At 46.6% G+C, this 7,835-nt stretch overlaps 1 protein-coding gene across 2 annotated transcripts in view; it reads right to left on the bottom strand.

Annotated features, from left to right (window-relative positions):
- The window catches only part of CFLAR (CASP8 and FADD-like apoptosis regulator), a 42,852-nt gene extending 35,223 nt beyond the window's left edge, over positions 1 to 7,629 (bottom strand). For both annotated transcript variants that reach the window (XM_008593329.1, XM_008593328.1), the window contains exon 1: positions 6,795 to 7,629. The gene's annotated coding sequence lies outside the window, so the exon portion shown is untranslated. The remainder of the gene's footprint in view (positions 1 to 6,794) is intronic.
- Positions 7,630 to 7,835: the final 206 nt, after the last annotated feature.

Raw genomic sequence — 7,835 nt, forward strand, 5'->3', positions numbered from 1 at the left:
AATATATACTTGGAACCTGGTTATTACATCCAGGAAATACAGCTTGTGAAAGAAAGCTTTTGCAACTGTATGAGATAATGATGCTGTTGTTTTAGGGTGACTTTACAATGCGAATGTAAAAGGCTGGGTAAGCCCCCATGCAGAGCTTCCTGGGAGCTGGCAGGACCTCACCTTGAACAGAGAGAATATATCTCCAACCAAGCTCACCAGACATCTCCTGGCCTTTTAGCAAAAGGTGCAACTCCCAGTACCTTTCACCTTTTACTAAAAATGTATCCTTGGCACTTATCAGAATAAACTGTAATTCCTAAAACTCTTAAGATTTACATGTCAGAGTTTTCATTTTTGCCAAACTTCCAACCCAGTACCAACACTGTGTGTACTGTAGTGTGGTTCTCCTAGGATGAACTCAAAAGTACCTAAAATTTAAAATTTTTTTTCCCCAAGTAGGACATCATCAAAATTACCAAAATCAGGCCAGCCCGGTGGCGCATTCGGTAGAGTGCGGCGCTTGGGAGCGTGGCGGCACTCGCGCCGAGGGTTCGGATCCCATATAGAGACCGGTCCGCTCACTGGTTGAGCGCAGTGCGGGCGCGACCCCGAGGGTTGTGATCCCGTTGCCGGTCGCGGTACGGGCGCGACACCGAGGGTTGTGATCCCGTTGCCGGTCGCGGTACGGGCGCGACACCGAGGGTTGTGATCCCGTTGCCGGTCGCGGTACGGGCGCGACACCGAGGGTTGTGATCCCGTTGCCGGTCGCGGTACGGGCGCGACACCGAGGGTTGTGATCCCGTTGCCGGTCGCGGTACGGGCGCGACACCGAGGGTTGTGATCCCGTTGCCGGTCGCGGTACGGGCGCGACACCGAGGGTTGTGATCCCGTTGCCGGTCGCGGTACGGGCGCGACACCGAGGGTTGTGATCCCGTTGCCGGTCGCGGTACGGGCGCGACACCGAGGGTTGTGATCCCGTTGCCGGTCGCGGTACGGGCGCGACACCGAGGGTTGTGATCCCGTTGCCGGTCGCGGTACGGGCGCGACACCGAGGGTTGTGATCCCGTTGCCGGTCGCGGTACGGGCGCGACACCGAGGGTTGTGATCCCGTTGCCGGTCGCGGTACGGGCGCGACACCGAGGGTTGTGATCCCGTTGCCGGTCGCGGTACGGGCGCGACACCGAGGGTTGCGATCCCGTTACCGGTCATGAAAAAAGACGAAAAAAGGAAAAAAAAAAAAAGAACAAAGGACTGTGGCTTCGCCTCACTTTTTCTGAGGTATCCAAACCAAATGATGTCACCCTTAAAGGAAATGGATGTATATCCTCATGTAACAGCAGTCAGAAAGACATGTATTCCTTCTCCTCAAGGCTTTGATCAAAGGAATAAAAAGCAGCTCAAGAAAGAATCCTATCTGTCGAAAAGAATAGCTTAATATCAGTTATGCCACTCTAAAATAAAATATTTAGCAGATATTCTCTGACGGTTATGTAGATAAAACTGGCTTGAATTAAAAATTCAACCTGGGCCTTTCCGGTTAGCTCAGTTGGTTAGAGCACAGCCTTATAATCCCAAGGTAACGGGTTCAGATCCCCGCACCAGCCAGCCGCAAAAAAAAAAATTCAACCTGGCAGATATACTCACTGTTTATACAATGGAGTCTCCAGTAACTAAAGAGACAAGATTGGCCCTTCAGGAGATAGTTCTGTTCAAAATCAGAAGTTGTGCATACACTCTAGAGTAATAGAAGAAGCATCTGACTTACAGTAATAGGGGAGGACTTGATCTCACCTGTCTCAGTACTGGACAAATTATCTAGGCAACAAACCAACAGAGGAACAGTTAATCTATCAGATGGAGAGAACAAATCTATGGTTATTAGAGAGAGGACGGGGTGAGGAAGGGGGAAAGGGCAGAGGAAGAGGGGGAGAGGAAGAGGAGAGATTGGATAAGGGACATAAAGAATAAGTATGATCTGTAACAATGAATATGCTAATAAAAAACTAAAAAAATAACAAAACAGTTGTTCATAACACTGGGGATATAAAACTCAAAATTCTATCTATATAGCATTCTTTTTTCTTATTATGAAAAGCACTAATTGATTATTACAGGAAAATCTGGAAAAAGTAGAAAAGTAGAGAAGAAAATAAAAATTCCCCATTTGCTTCAATCTCATCACCATCCCTGATACATGTTTACCTGTTCCCTAGTTTCTGATCTCTTACCTGGTTCCTCTTGCTAGGTTCTGTGACATTTCTGGTGACTATCTAGGTTAAAGGTATAGACTCATTTTACATTTAAGCTGAATGAGAGCCAGCATGTTTACAGAAAGCCTAGGCAAACTGCAACTGATAAAGATTCTCCAGGGGTACAAGCTTTGTGCTATATATAACTTCCCTGTGCCACCAAAACATTTTATTAATAGCTCCACCAGGGTACTTAGAGCACAGCCTTATAATTATCTGCCGGATTAAAATAACCCATGGGTTAGAGTAGAACTCAAGTATAAAACCCAAACTCTGGGGTTTCAATGGCATACTATGGCCAAGGTTTTGGGCATAACTTTTGCTGTTGCTTCTGTCTTTCCCATCTAGGAAGGGAGCACCAGACAGCAGAGGGAGATCTCCTATATGCTACCATCCTTAGCACTAGCAGGTGTTCAGTAAATGCTGAACAAATTTTTTATTTTTCTTTTTAAATTCAACTCTGAATCAAGTTTTGGTCATTACTACAGAGAATTTGGTTCACTCACTAAATAGTATTCAAGCAAAAGATTTGTCAAGTGCCTACTCTTTAAAATAAAGATCATTGACTTTAAAAACTACTTTTGGAAGTTTCAGGTAAAGTAAAAACAACAACAAAAACAAAAAAAAAAACCCAGACATACAAGTGGTCTTCCAAAAGTTCATAGAAAGATTTGTATTATCTTTTAATTCTATTTTTTGATGAACTTTTGAAGTACCCTCATGTGACTGGAAAGGAAAGATCCAAAGAAGTTCAAGGAAAAAAAAGTATTTCAGAAGTAGATAAGGAAGCTTTGTAAAGTCAGATGACTGAACGAAGTCATTACCTTGGGAAACATTTTAAGTCTTGGAACAAGTAGCTACAAGAGAATTCTTCAATTATAGGAAACTGAAGAACTGAGTTATATAGACACAGATGTAAGTGATGATAGATTTATTTCTGTAAGTGAAGAGTTCCCTGCAGAAGACACAAACCATCTTGAATATGCAGTTGAATGTAGTATCAAATTGGTGGAGCTTAGTTCTTTCACAATAATTACTGAACTACAAAGATGACAACCCAGTATCGAGAATAAGAGGGAAATAACGAAGAAGCTGTTTGTTGCTTTGGTCAGAAACTTAAATGGTCAAATAAAGACAAAGTGGCTAGATGGGGAGACCATTAAAGTAACATAAATACTGAACGAGGTACAAGGTGTGGAAAAAGAAACAATTTTATTTGGAAAGAAAAGATTCAAAAACATATATATTTGTATGTACATGCGGTCAAAAAAGAAATTATTTCTCTAAACCAAGAATTGAAGAGGGAGAAAAAACAATTGAGGCATCTGAAGAAGCAAATGAATGAAATAAATTGCGGATGCACACATTCTCAAAAACACTGATCATTAGAAAAAGAAATCTTTCACTAGAAACGCTGCTTCCAGAGGGGAGTGAAGTTAACATGTGGAAAAGCAAAGCTATTAACAGAACAAACACCAGTTCTGAAATATAGTTTGTAGAAACAGCGTCATACAAAATAAAGGGGGAGAAAAGGTATATAATTTTTTAAAACACTGAAAAGGTTATATTTGAGTGCACATATATCTAAAAAAGACACTAAACTTCAACCTTTGGTATCTCTAGAAATGGACTCCTGGGGGCTTTCTCTATTTACTTGGCATGTATTTTAATCCAGTTAATTATAATACAACTTGACTAAAAAGTTTTTTAAGAAAAAGTATTACAGTACAGAGTGTTAAGTGCAGTGCTGTGTAAGTGCAAAGACAGCCATGAGCATATGGAAAGTGCCGAGGAAGAGCACCGATGGGGGTGGGTTAATCTTCCTAGGGATGATAGGAGCGCAAAATAAAGGAGAGGTAGAGCATTACGACTATAATAATACTGTAGTTAAGTAAAGCATGAATGCCAGTCATTACGTCGCCACCCCATCCCAGCAAACTCCCTACTAGGTCAGTCTGTGAGTGGACCTTGTCTAGACTGCCTTGACTCTAAGTTACCTGTGGAGGTAACTTTGACTGGTCCCCAACCACATTGTGAGGTTATGGGGACAGGAACCAAGTTTAGATCCACCTCTGTGTCCTCAGCACCCAGAACTCTGCTTGGCCCAGAGGAGCTCAGTAAGTGTTGATAGGATTATACCGAATTCAAGGCAAGGAGGCATTTGAGTCCGTAAACACGAATTTAATTAGCCCTTAGGGCTCTACAAAGAAGAAATAATCAGAGTTCACGAGCTTCCCTATCCCCAAACGGAGTCCATTCCTGGGATTTAAAAGAGCGACATGCCTCGGAGTGTTGTGGTTGAGTCCCCAGGAGGCTCGAGGAAGGGACCAAGGGTCGAAAACAGGAGACGCAATCCTTTTCTGCAGGATTGAGGAACAGTACCCTGACGTCCCCGGAGCCCAAGGCACACAAGCCTGGGTGTTGGGGGTCGGGAGCAGTGAAGCGAGCAAGGTTCTCTGCCTACTCACGCAGGAGCAGCTGCCAACTCTTTCCACTGGATCTCTGCACGGAATGACACCCTCCCTCGCCGGACACACTCGGACCTGCCACTCCGGAAAACCAGACTGGGAAATGCTCCCGACAGGACGAGGAACTGGGGCAGAGCGTCGCATGCATCAGGAGGCGGCCTCCCCAGCCCGCGTCCTGTAACCTCTTCCTGCTAAGCCCCTATCCGCCTCCTCCACGCCGCCCTCCAGTTGACCCGCCGCCCACAGGAGGCGTCTGGGTTGGAGAATGTAGTCTGCGGAATTCCCCGTTCCAGCACAGAACAAATTCGCACAGGGCCACGCGCGTCTCTCCAGACGGTAAAATCCCCCTGGTGTGGCCAAAGAGCCCACTCAGCGCTAGGGGGAATTACGTACAGCCCGCGGGCCACCAAGACTGAGTACGGGCGGTTGCTGAGCCCCACCGCTACCCGGGGACGCCCAGGGGGCCAAACCTACTTCCTTAGGCTCCTTGCCAAAGTTCCAAAAGCTGCCCACAACCCCCCCCCGCCCCCATCCCGCGGTGGCCCAGGACTCCCACGGCGGCGAGCACCCTGCGCCTCTGCAGACCTGTAGGTGGATTCACCTTAGAAACTGGTTTGAAGGAAGCAATACCGTGTTAAAGGGAGTGCAAACGTCAGTTACAAACAGAAATGTGAAACGTAAAGTCGCTAGAAAAAAAGAATAAAAAAAGACAACATTTTAACCAGGACGTTCAGCTCAAAAGCTGTAAGTAAAGTAAGTGTTAACAACAACAACAAAAAAAGATTTCTGTAGGCAAACACGTTCAAAATTCCCTTCCAAACCCAGTCTTTTTTTAAACTTTGGAGTTGAGCCAAGTTTTTGTTCAACGAAACTCTTTTGTAAGATTATTTACGGGAACTACCAGAGGGAAAAATACCAAAAATTCTGTTCCTCTTATCTAAAGCATATCAAGCCCGCCGGTGCCCTTAGTTTTAGGTTATACCGGTTTGTCAATGTCCAAAATTCTTGACATCTGCTATCCCCTTACCGGATTCACCTTTGCGTAAGAACAATTTCAAATGTCAACAATCTTTGAGAAAACATTAGTGTCCTTGAACTTACTTCCTGCTCCCTTGAACCAAAAGCTTATTCTGAATTTCAGTGGCCTTTGTTCTCTTGTACTTCATTGTAATTATTTAAAAGAACATGTTCTTCTGTCTAAATCCGGACACAGTCAAACGAAAACAACTTGAAATCATCTTAAATTTCTCAGTCCTTTTGAAGAGGGAAAGTGGCGGAAACAGGTTTATGTTAAGGCTTAAAAAAATCTTATCAGTCAAACATTTCCGACTTTCCCAAGACAAGCTTTCCTTGCAATTTGCCAAAATATACATTAAACTGCGCTGGGGAATTACAACCCTGACGTACTTCACGACACTATTGGGAAAGAGTAAAAACTCCCGGGGGAGCAGCTCCCGCCGAGTAGAGGCCAGCGTGCACGCACATCTCAAAAAATCCTCGTTCTCGTCAACTTTCCGAAAGGAGAACTGCCAGATCTTTTGAACAGTTCACCCCAGAAATCGAATACCTCTCAAGGCCATTTTATGCAAGGCTGACAACGTTAGGGACCAACGCTCGCGGCCAGTTTTCCGACTCTGGGGCTGCAGGGGTGGCCACTGCTGGCCAAGGGTTGCTTCCCGGTCGGTCCGGTCCGTCGGGGCACTCGGGGCAGCACCTAGGATCCCGGAAACCTCAGCCGCCCTTCTGGGAACCCGTAGGCGGAGGAGAGGGGGTGACGGGCCGAGCGCGGAGGCACGGGGGAGGGCGCGGGATCGGGCGCGCCCAGCCCAGCGGGGTTCCCAGGGGACAAACCCGAAATAGGAAAGCCACAGGACTGGGTCCCCTGCCAGAAGGGCCACCCCTCCCCTGGCTCCTGCCGGGCACCCCCCGCCCGAGGCCAGTGGGCGGAAGCCCGGGTCTGTGGAAAGACGCGAGGAGTGGCGGAGAGGGGCTCTCACGGCGACAATGCGCGGGAACTCGGCCTCGGGTCTCCGGGTCTGGGGCGGATCGGGCGCTGCCTGCACCGGCTCGAGCGCGGGGCACTCACCAGCCTGCCCACCGCCGGGGTTCTCCGCTCGCTCCGACCTGCCGCCTTCACTCTCCCAGACGCCGGGGAAGCGCGGGCAAGATGGAGGCCAAGAAACCGAAAGCCTGCAAGTGGACGTGGTGCTGGGCGACCGCTCTGCGTGGCGCTGCCCTGCCCACTCCCCCTCCGGCGGCCTCGGCTGGCCCCGGACTGTCTCAGTTTTCACCCTAAAAAGTTGAATACCTAGAGGTCCCACTCACCGGCCCCCAGGAGTCCCTTGATTTGAAATATTCTCCTACTCTCCAGGGAGGCTGCCACGCCGCCGCTTCCTGTTTACTCTCTGGGGCGTATATTTAAAGTAGTTCTAGGAGCTGTTATGGCTCGTTACCAATGGAAACAATAAACAGCAAAAGTGAAGGGGCTGTATGTTTTAACCTACTTATTCCTAATAACTACTTTCTTGTGACTTTTTAAAAATGTCTTAACTTTTCTTGAAGTAATTTTAAACTTACAGGAGAGTTGCAAGATTCAAAGCTAAAGGCATTGACTACCCGCATGACAGCGTGAAGAGCTGGGCGGGCTCACCCCGAATGAAACTGGTAAAGATTGTTTAGAACAGCAACAAACAACCACTTAAAGCCTCTGGAAATGGTCATAAGGGCAAACAGCAACTGAAGAAACTATTCAAAAATGTGAAAATTCTTTGGTAAGAAACCAGCTCCTGTGAGGTTTGCACCAGCACCTCTCCCTTCCTTCCCTCTCTCAGCTCAGCAGGACAAGACTCCACTCAGATGCTGCAGGCAAGAGCACAGAGCCTCCTCCCCACAGCTCCTGGTCAGTGGAACAGGATGTCAGCGTTTCTTTTTTTTTTTTTTTTTTTTTTTTTTTTTTTTTTTTACCCCCAACGTTTTTACCTCTCCATATTCCCAAAATAGTTATATTCTGATTTGGATTACATTAATCGTCAGTATTTGTGCTACTATAATCATGCAAACAATAGTTACGGCCAAGTTGTATACCAAACTATGATTGCTTTTCCTTTCTTGCATAACTTTTTGTTTT

Source organism: Galeopterus variegatus, unplaced genomic scaffold (assembly GCF_000696425.1).
Source record: "Galeopterus variegatus unplaced genomic scaffold, G_variegatus-3.0.2 Scaffold9004, whole genome shotgun sequence".
Lineage (NCBI taxonomy): Eukaryota > Metazoa > Chordata > Mammalia > Dermoptera > Cynocephalidae > Galeopterus > Galeopterus variegatus.